Below are 11,996 nucleotides of genomic sequence, written 5' to 3' on the forward strand. Positions count from 1 at the left end.
ACAATGCAATCGAATACATACACAAACACTGCAGCCTCTCTAAGTAAAGTGCAAGGGGAGAAAAGGAAAGGTGGGAAATATTGTATTGCTTAGAATAACTAAGTCATTCACAGCTGATTTCCCTTTCCTGTTTCCCAGAAGATTTGACTTGTACACTACTTACCCCCAATGCATCATGCATTGTAACTCACAGGGTATCCACATTGGCTTCCAAATTACCCTTGGCCCCACCTTTCCTACAGGTCATTATCTTGGCCCCTCTGCTTACATAGATCTGAGTGACATCTGGTAGAAACAGCTGGGGGAAGGGGAAGGGTCAGGGGTCTCCACCCCATTGCTTGCCCCTCACTCAACCACCCACCCACCACCTGGAGAGGGGGAAGGGGCACCTTGGAAACAGATGTTGGAATGGCTGAAGCTCTGGGCAGGGGGGCACTGGGCTGCTGACAGATCAGGGGTAGAGGGAAGGGGGATGTGATATGGGGGAGGCCACTGGAAGGGTGGTTTACCCTGTAAACAGAAGCCACCCTGAGCTAGTCCATGCTAAGAAGTGACCCTTCTGCCTGTCCTTTTTAATCAAAGTTGGAAATGATCTGGTGTACAAAGGGGAAACTGAGCCAGAGAGATCCCAATGGGGGGAGTATTCCTTTTTTTTTGTGAGGCAATCAGGTTTAAATGACTTGCCCAGGGTCACACAGCTAATAAGTGTCAAGTGTCTGAGTCTGAATTTGAACTCAGGTCCTCCTGATTCCAGGGCCAGTGCTCTATCCACTGCACCACTAAGCTGCCCCTCAATTGGGGGGGTGGTATTCCTAACCCAGATGAGGTATTCCTAAACCACTGGAGACTGGCTGCAGAACCTCATGACCAGGATTCCTTTTCTAGCTGATGCTCTTCCCCTCAACAATGAAATAAAATGAGAGGAGCTGTTACCAACTTTTAAGCAAGCACCAGGGTGATGGCTTCTTTTTAGCTAAAGAAATTGAGGAAAATGCCATTTCACTTGTGTGTGTGTGTGTGTGTGTGTGTGTGTGTGTGTGTGTGTGTGTGGCCAATGGAGTCCCCCAATATTTTGTCATTGGTTTGGGAGTTGAGGATAACATTCCTCCCTCACTGGAGTGTCATGTAGTGGGTTATTTTCGGTATTTCTTTAGATTTACAAGCAAACTGGGGACCCAAAAAGGAGAGCAAAACTTAAAAAATTAATACAGCCTTGTTTGTTATGGTGTGGTCTCAGGCGACATCTAGTGACGTAAATGAAAATAGCGACACTCCTCTGTGCTCTTCTGGCCTTTGAGGAAAAGGTTCCTGGTTGCTTTTTTCTTTGCTTCACATTCCCACCGCCCCCCCCAACAGAGGAGAGAATGTATTGACAGCCCACCTCCAATAGAGCAAGAAAGGCTCTATGAACTCCCTGATAGAAGGTAAGGGAGTCCTCTGTCTGTTATGCCCCAGAGTTTTTATGTGTCCTGTACCTTTAATTTTAGAACATGACATGGGTCTCAAATGGGATTAATTAATGCTAATGCTAAACCTTGTGGTCCCTCAGGAGGTCTCTCAGCCCCAGACCATATATAAAGGACAAGGGTAGAAGACCTGTGGGCTAAGAGATGACGATTGGACCCACAGCTACAGACGCAGTAAATTTCTGGGTCATCCCTGGTAGAAAGTGAGAAATTAGAACAAGCTGCATCAGGTCATATTTGGTTGGTAGTGGTAGGAATCTGGGCTGTGTTCCTGCATTTGAAGAGGTTCCCACTCCTAGTCCAAGTTCATTTGCCCTGACTTTGGGCCCTTGACATTTTCTGACCAGCTTCTGCCTGAGTAGACCATGGCCCAAAGTAACACAGTGGAAAACATGCCAGGTTCCTAAGGGGCAGGAGGGTGCCTTAGTACAGAAAGCAATCAGGTTTTGAACAGTAAGAAATTATAGGACCTGGTTAGAAAAGTAGATTCCAATAAACAACTGAATGAGGATATGGAGGGGATGCTACTTTAGATCACTGATGACTTCATTGACAATGTAGTGATGACAGGATACCTGCTGTCTTGGCATCTAAACTCTTTAGAGGTTAAAGATGTCCAGCTGAATTTAGATATTATGTCAAGATATTAAGAGATACTCTGTTTTCCAGAGCTAAGACCCAGCAAGAAAGCTGTGACCTGAGCTTGGCATAACAACAATCCTTTAAGCTCACACTCTGGATGATCTCAGCCACAGCAAAATTCCAGAATTGTTTCATATAATTATTATATTACTTTGACTAGCACCAGGTGTTCTCTGAGTTCTGGCAAGCACCTGATGTATCCATGTCATGAAGCCCTGTTATGAATCAAACTTGTCTCATTGTTGTTGCTGTTACCCCTCATTGTCAGGGCTACAGCTCACTGTGCAGCCGTTGAGATTTGGCCACACTAAAGTAGGTCTCTCCACTAGGGGCAGCCTGGCATATCTGTTATTGCTTCCAAGCTATTTCCCTCACTTTGAAATGAAACTTCTGTTTGATTCCTGACTCCTGCTCTGTTCACTCCAGCCACCCACAGGTTAGAGGCCAGTTCCATCTGGTTAACATTAATTAGTGTCAGGAGCGGGATTGGATATGGAACCAGGCCATTGGACTCTCCAGTACCAGTGGAACTAGAGTGGTGCCACCAGAGATTTATTTCTCCGAAGTCCAACACCCATCCACTCCTACTTTGATAAGTATTCTACCCTTGTGCCTGCTCCAGTCTTCTGGGCTCCCACCTTGGTTGAGCTTGGTGTTCCTTGTAAGGAAAACTCCAGGGTCTCGCCAGTAACCTAGTTCATCTCAGATCACTCTGGTAAGGATATACTTTCTTAAACTGCACACCTCTGTTAATTGGCCTCTCTTTGTGCTTCTGCTACTTTTTTAACTGCACACCTCTGTAAAGTTGCCACTGAGTGCCTCTGATTTTTTTTAACTGAATGCTTTGATAATTGTGTACCTCAGCCAAACCAGTTAAAATTAGAATTGTAACTGTGTGCTTTTGTCTGTATCAGTCTTGTCATTTTGTCTATGTCTTTGTAAATTGTAAAATGTCTGTGTCATGTTTGTGTTGTGAGCTAGATTCAACCAGCCAGAAGAACTGGCTGTAGCCAAAGAGTTTAGAACACTGGGAAAGATTAATGAACTTCCATACTTGAAGCATTTGTCCCAGTAAGGAAGACTAACTCCCACTTTAGGCTTTTTAAGGAAGATTAGGTTATAAGAAAATTAAAAAAAAAACTGAAAGACACTTCTTTTTTTTTCTGTTATTTCAACATTGACCAAGTTGGAGTTACAGAAATAAAGTTAGATAATCAGAGCTGTAGAACTGCTAAAAAAAAATTCTTAACAGATTAAGGAGTCTGAAAGTTAATCATTTTAAGATTGCAGGGGAGAACTTCTGACACTTTGGGGGTAATTCCAGGAACTCACTCCCTTCTGAAATATCTTAGTAAGTTTTGGGGTATCACTCTGTAGAATTTGTTTTAAGGAAAAGTAAGGATTAAATTTTATAAAAGTTTTAAATATAAACGGCAAGATTAATAGTTTCATTGTTTTAGGACAATGAAGGAAGGCAGCTAATTTGGAAGTAATCCCAGAGGGAAGAAAGAAAACAAATAGGTAAACAGTTTCCACCTTATAGCCACCTCTTGTTAACCCTTCTTTGACTATGAAAGGAAAAAAAGATTGTTTAAACCAAAGAGATTCCCATGACTCCTTCATGTCAAAAGACTTTCTACCTCTTATTCTGTTAACCCCTCTCATCTCAGATCAGGTTCTCAAATAAAGGAGCTGGAAAAAGTGCTGGAAAAATGTTGGGAAACTTGAATCAAGTTCCTGTTGCAGAAATTTATTGGTTGTGGAATCTTAGGCAAGTTATCTTATCTCTGTTTGCCCCAGTTTCCTAATCTGTAAAGGGAAAAATAATAATGGTACCCACTTCCCAGGGCTGTTGTGAAGATCAGTATAATATAATGATTGTAGAGTGCTTAACACAGTGACTGACATATGCTAAGCACTATCTTATTATTTCCTTAATTGAATGTAATTGTTCTCTTATATTGTGAAATTTGAGAGACCTTTGTAACAGAAATACTGTTAGATAAAACAACTTTTTAATTTAGATGCTGATACATATGAATTGAGCTTTTAAAAGGATATGAGAAAATAGATATTTGAAAATTGTTAAATATCTAATGAGGTATATTTTGTTATAAAACAGATAATAATAATATGTAATAGCAAATTTGCATTTGAAATTCTTGGCTATTATGAAAGGATATAGGATGGTCTAAAGATGTAGCTTCAGTTTGCTAATGATGAGTCAATTATCAGATGTGTGCTGTATATCTGAAGCCCCAGAATATGGGTAGTTTTAATTTAGGGTTAATAAAAGATAAATGAAATGTTAACTGTTAGGAAAACATCAGGAAAGATATTCAAGCTCTAAGTTGTGGTTAGTGAAATTTTGCTATTCAAGGTAAAAATTCCTGGGACTGTAGATTTGAGCTTTAATTACTGGGATAGTTATCTGAATTGTCATGAAGCCAATAGTGAAAAATGGCATGTGCTGCAGGCTGAGGACTGCTAAAGTAAATGTCAGTGCCTGGGAAAAGTTTTAGAGATGACTATGGCGTGGTCTAGGTAGGATCCTCCTAACTCTATTTCCTCATTGTGCTATTTCCTTTCTGAAAAGGAGAATTTCCACCTGGGTTAATTCTGAGTCTTGCTTTTAATTTACTGTGACTACATGATTGGCTGTCAGATATGATCCATGCCTGGAATCAAACAGAGGGAAGAGAGGGGTCCCCCTCACCCCCCGTTACACTGTTATAACTATATCCCTCCTTTCCTTTTATAGCAAATTACTATAATCAAGAAGTTTTGTAATTGCAATACTAAATTTATTACATAATAGATTGATACTAGAACATCTCTGAGTTAATATACTAGGATGCAAGTATGAATACCTTACAATTTTAACCTATATTTGTGGTCACATAATAACTTTGGGATGATAGTCTTCTAAGGGGGGGACTGATTAAACAAAGTAATAAGACAAAAATGTAATGTGAAAGTTTTCTAATTAAATGGAAGAGTACATTTTGAGAAAAGTAACAGGATTAAACTGTCTACGAACTATATACAGATGTATATGATGGGTTCCAAAATTTATCTCTCGTGGACATTCAGTCTTTAAGCATGTTTTTGGTAATAAGTTCTCAAAATTGGATTTTACACATAAATTGTATGGATAATGGTAAAGAAAGTGAAATTAATTCCCCATTATTAAAGTATCTGTCTGATGATTTGACCAGCACCAGGTGTTCTTTGAGCTCGGACAAGCACTGATGTTCTGGTCATGAAGCCCTGCTATGAATCAAACTTGTCTTATTATTGCTGTCAGGGCTACAGCTCATTGTATAGCCATTAGTATAAGTATTAAGATTTAGCCACACTAAATCGGATCCCCTCACTAGAGGGCAGGGATCCTGGTACATGTGTTCTTGCTTGCAAGCTGTTTCCTCACTTTGAAATTAAAATTCTGTTTGACTCCTGATTCTCCTGTTTCTAGCCTGCTCTGATTGGCTCCAGCCATGCACAAGTTAGAAGTCAGTTCCATCCAGTTGACAGCACCATTGGACACACAATGTAACTTTCCAATAAAAACAAAAAAAATTTCCCTCATTAGCCCTTGGTTTCTACAGCTGGGTTTATAGGGCCATGCTCACCCAAAGTAGGTTTCCTTCTTTTTCCAGGTGACCCCAGATCATTAGCCAAATTGTCAAAATAAAGAATTCAAAATTAGGGAGTAAAGAGTAGTCAGTCCAGTTGTCAAAATTAGGAAGTCAAAATTAACTAGCTAAAGTTAGGGAGTCAAATTCTCTGAATAAAGAAGTCATTTTTCAAAATTAAGCAATAAAAATTAAAGAGACAAAATGTCAAAATTACAAAGTCAAAATTAGGGAGTGAAATTGTTCACATGGCCTTCAGATGGGCCACCCAAGGGAATGGGAGACTATTGATTAATCCCAATTGAAAGATAGGTGGTATGCTATCTTAGAATTAAAGGCACAAAACACATAATGAGGTCTCCTGTAAAAAGGGAAAATTTCTCTCAGTAGTCCTTTGTTTTCACAGCTAGGTTCATGGTGATATGCCCCCTGAACATAGGTTTGTCTTTCTTTCCCAGGGACCCCTGTTCTTGAACCAAATTGTCAAAGTAAAGTAGTGGAAAATTAGGGAAAGGAATTGTTAAAAATTGTTTAAATCCCTCTGGAGGGGCCACATGCCTTAGTAGAGGTGGAAGACCATCAATTAATAACAATTGAAACCTGGGTGGTATGCCCTCTTAAAATTAAAGGTACAAAACACATAATGAATGTCTCCAGTAATAACAAAAACATTTCTCTCATCAGCCCTCTCTTTCCTGGGGACCCCAGTTCATAAGTCAAATTGTCAAACTAAAGAAGTAAAAATTAGTCAAATTGTTAAATAAATTTTGTGAAGGGAATTATGATTTTCATATTAATTGATAAATATGTATAATGAATATACTAATAATTTAGATTTTTCAGAGCTACCATTTCACTAGCAGATTCTAATCCTAAAGAATGACAAACCACAAATCATAGAAACAATCAATAACTTCACCCAAGAGAATGACAACAATGAGACAACATACCAAAACTTACGGGATGTAGTGCAAGCAGTTCTTATGGTAAGATTTATATCTCTAAATGCTTACATGAATAAAATATAGAAAGAGGAGATCAGTGAATTGGGCATGGAACTAAAAAACTAGAAAAAGAACAAATTGAGTTTAATAAAACTGAAATCAAGAAAACTTGAACTAATAATTAAAACTAAGAGCTGATTTTATAAAAAAAAATAGGTAAACCTTTGGTTAATTTGATTAAAAAAAGAAAAAAACCAAATTACCAGTATCAAAAATGAATAGAGTAAATTGACCACCAATGAAGAGGAAATCAAAACAATAATTAGGAGCTATTTTGCCCAACTATATGTCAATAAATTTGACAATCTTATTGAAATGGATGAATATTTACAGAAACATAAATTGCCAAGATTAACAGAAGAGGAAAGAAAATAATTAAATAACACCATTTCAGAAAAAGAAATTGAGCAAGCCATCAATGAACTCCCAAGGAAAAAATCTCCAGGGCCAGATGGATTTACAAATGAATTCTATCAAGCATTTAAAGAACAATTAATTCCAATACTATATAGACTACTTAGGAAAATAAGTGAAGAAGGAGTCCTACCAAATTCTTCTTATGATACAAATATGGTGCTGATATCTAAACTGGGAAGAGTCAAAACAGAGAAAGAAAATTATAGACCAATTTCCCTAATGAATATAGATGCAAAAATTTTAAATAAAATATTGGCAAAAAGATTACAACAACTTATCATGAGAATAATACATCATCACCAGGTAGGATTTATACCTGGAATGCAGAGCTGGTTTAATATTAGGAAAACTATCAGCATAATTAGCCATATCAACAACAAAACTAATACAAACCATATGATTATCTCAATAGATGCAGAAAAACCTTTTGAGAAAATGCAATACCTATTCCTATTAAAAACACTAGAGAGCATAGGAATAAATGGAGTCTTCCTTAAGATGATAAATAACATCTACCCAAAACCATCAGCAAGCATTATATATAACGGGAATAAGCTAGACACATTTCCAATTATCATTATCACCACTGTTATTCAATATGGTACTAGAAATATTAGCTTTAGCAATAAGAGAAGAAAAACAAATTGAAGGAATTAGAATAGGTAAAGGAGAAACAAAATGATCACCCTTTGCAGATGATATGATGATATACTTAGAGAATTCTAGAGAATCAAGTAAAAATTTACTTGAAATAATAAACAACTTTAGCAGTTACAGGATACAAAATAAACCCACATAAATCATTGACATTTCTATATATTACTAACAAAGCCCAACAGCAAGAAATAGAAAGAAATATTCCATTTAAAGTTACTGTAGATGTTATAAAATATTTGGGAGTCTACCTGCCAAAACAAATGCACACACAATTACAATTGAATGAATACAATGAACACAATTACAAAATACTTTTCACACAGTTAAAGTCAGATCTGAATAATTGGAAAAATATCAGTTGCTCATGGGTAGGCTGAGCTAATATAATAAAAATGACAATTCTCCCTAAGTTAACTTATTTTTTCAGTGCCATACCAATCAAACTACCACAAAATTATTTTATAGAGCTAGAATACATAATAAGAAGATTCACCGGAAAGAACAAAACTTCCAGAATACCAAAGGAACTAATGAAAGGAAATGCTAGGGAAGGTGGCCTAGCCATACCAGATCTTAAATTGTATTATAAAGCAGTAATTATAAAAACTACTTGGTACTGGCTAAGAAGAAGACAGGTGGATCAGTGGAATAGGTTAGATACACAAGACACAGGAGTCAATGACTATTGTAATCTACTGTTTGATGAACCCAAAGACTCCAGCTTCTGGGATAAGAACTCACTATCTGACAAAAACTGCTGGGAAAACTGGAAAATAGTATGGCAGAAATTAAGCGTAGACCATCATCTTACACCATATACCAAAATAAAGTCAAAATGGGTACACAATTTAGATATAAAGGCTGATACTATGAGCAAACTCTGAGAGCAAGGAATAGTTTACCTGTCAGATTTATGAAGAACGGAAGAATTTATGACCAAACAAGAGATAGAGAACGTTATGAAATGCAAAATGGATCATTTTGATTACATTAAATTAAAAAGGTTTTGCACAAACTAAGCCAATGCAACCAGGATTAGGAGGGAAGCAGAAAACTGGGAAAGAATTTTTATATAAGTAGTATCTCTGAAAAAGGCCTCATTTCTAAAATATATACAGAACTGAATCATATTTATAGGAATACAAGTCATTCCCAAACTGATAAGTGGTCAAAGTACATGAGCAGTCAGTTTCAGATGAAACATTTCAGTTTTCAGACTAAAGCTATCTATAGTCATATGAAAAAAAATGCACTAAATCACTATTGATTAGAGAAATGCAAATCAAAACAACTCTGAGATACCACATCACACCTATTAGATTGGCCAAGATGACAAAACAGGAAAATGATAAATGTTGGAAAAGATGTGGGAAAATTGGAACACTAATGCATTTTTGGTGGAGTTGTAAACTGGTCAACCACTCTGGAGAGCAATTTGGAACTATGCCTAAAGGGCCATAAAAATGTGCATACCCTTTGACCCAGCAATAGCACTTCTAAGTCTATGTCCCAAAGAGATCATACAAATGGAAAAAAGACCCACATGTACAAAAAATATTTATAGCAGCTCTTTTTGTGGTGGCAAAGAATTAGAAATTGAGAGGATGTCCATCAATTGGGGAATGGCTGAGCAAGTTGTGGTATATGAATATAATGGAATACTATTGTGCTATAAAAAATGATGAGCAAGTGGACTTCAGAAAAACCTAGAAAGACTTGTATGAACAGATGCTGACTGAACTGAGCAGAGCCAGAAGAGCATTGTACACATTAGCAGCCACATTTTGAGATGACTAACTTTGATAGACTTAGCTCTTCTTAGCAATGCAAGGATCTAAGACAACTCCAAAAGCCTCATGATGGAAAATGTTGTCCACATCCAGAAAAAGAACTATGGAGTCTTAATGCAGATTGAAGAATATTATTTGCTCTCTCTCTTTTTTTCTTTGTTCCTTCTTTCTCATGATTTCTCCCATTAGTTCTAATTCTTCTTTACAGCAAGAATAATGTGAAAATAGGTTTAATATGAATGTATATATAGAGCCTATACCAATTTACATGATGTCTTGAGGTGGCAGAAGGGGAGAGAAGGGAAGAAAATTTGGAACTTAAAATCTTATGGAAGTGAATGTTGACAATCAAAAATAAATAAATGAGGCAGCTAGGTGGCGCAGTGGATAGAGCACCGGCCCTGGATTCAGGAGGACCTGAGTTCAAATCTGGCTTCAGACGAATAACACTTACTAGCTGTGTGACCCTGCGCAAGTCACTTAACCCCATTGCCTAATCAAATTTTAAAAAACAAATAAATAAATGAATGAATGAATAAATAAATGAGTTTATAAAAAAAAGAGAACCAAAACCCAATAACATTAAAAGAAAATATGCTCACTACACAAGAAAAACATCTTGAATACAGCTGCATAGAAACAGCGTAAAGATAAGAGGTCTCCCAGAGGAACACAACAGAACAAAAACTTAGCATTCTACTGCAAGAAAGAATGCAAGACAACTGCCCAGACTTACAAAAAAACATGAAATGACATACTAGCTGAAAAAAATGCATAGATCACCTCTAGGAAAGACAAAAACCCCAGGATTACTGATTTAAAGATACATAGTGTTTTAATTTAATAATTCAATTGAGAAACAACAAATTCTAAAAGCAATAGACACATACCCTGCATATAGGTGTATAGGTGAATCTATTTTTTTTTTGGTGGCACTGCAAATGGGGTGGTGAAAGAAAGTGGGAAAAAGGTGACTGTGTGATGTGTTATCCTAAACAAGTGACTTCACCTCTGTATCCCAACTGTTATGTATGGGTAAGAATATCACCAATCTGACTAAGTTGATGTGAGGATCCAGTGAGATGATATTTGGGTTTTTTTTTGTTTGTTTGTTTTGGCTTTTTTTTTCCTTAAATAAATTTATTTATTTTTAGTTTTCAACATTTACTTCCACAAGATTTTGAGTTCCAAATTTTCACCCCATCTCACCCTTCCCCCCACCCCAAGATGGCATGCATTCTGAATACCGCTTCCCCTAGTCTGCCTTCCCTTCTATTTCCCCGCCCTTCTCTTATCCCCTTCCCCTTCTATTTTCCTTTAGGGCAGGATAGATTTCTGTACCCCATTTCCTGTATTTCTTATTTCCCAGTTGCATGTGAAAACATTTTTGTTAAACATGTGTTTTTAAAACTTTGGGTTCCAAATTTTCTCCCTTCCTCCCTCCCTACCCACCTTCATTTAAAAGGCAAGCATCTCAATATAGGTTATACATGTGCAGTTATGGAAAATACTTCCATAGTAAACATGCTGTGGAAAACTAACTCTATTTCTCTTAATCCTATCCTGCCCCCCTATTTATTCTATTCTTTCTTTTGACCCTGTCCCTCCTCAGAAGTATTTGTTTCTGATTACCCCCTTTCCCAATCTTCTCTCCTCTCTATCATTCCCCCTTCTCTTATCCCCCCCCATTTTCCTGTAGGGTAAGACAGATTTCCACACCCAATGGAGTGTGTATGTTATTCCTTTCTTAAGTCAAATCCTATGAGAATAAGATTCACTCATTCCCTCTCACCTTCCCCTATTTCCCCTCTACTGTAAGAGCCTTTTCTGTTTTTTTTGTGAGATAATTTACCCCATTCTACCTCTCCCTTTCTTCTTCTCCTAGTATAATCCTCTCTCACCCCTTAATTTTATTCTCCAGATATGACCCCTTCATCTTCAACTCACCCTGTGCCCTCTATCTATCTATCTATCTATCTATCTATCTATCTATCTATCTATCTATCTATCTATCTATCCATCTATATATAAATACATATAATTTTTTCCCTCCAACTACCCTAATACTGACAAAGGTCTCATGAGTTACAAATATCATCTTTCCACGCACGAATGTAAGCAGTTCAACCTTAATAAGTCTCTTATGATTTCTCTTTCCTATTTACCTCTTCATGTTCCACTTGAGTTTTGTGTTTGAAAGTCAAATTTTCTATTCAGCTCTGGCCTTTTCATCAAGAATGCTTGAAAGTCCTCTATTTCACTGAATGACCATGTTTTCCCCTGAAGAATTATACTCAGTTTTGCTGGGTAGGTGATTCTTCGTTGTAGCACTATCTCCTTTGCCCTCCAGAATCATATTCCATGCCCTGCAGTCCCTTAATGTAG

The sequence above is a fragment of the Vombatus ursinus genome, unplaced genomic scaffold, assembly GCF_900497805.2.
Source record: "Vombatus ursinus unplaced genomic scaffold, bare-nosed wombat genome assembly UNPS02004080.1, whole genome shotgun sequence".
NCBI lineage: Eukaryota > Metazoa > Chordata > Mammalia > Diprotodontia > Vombatidae > Vombatus > Vombatus ursinus.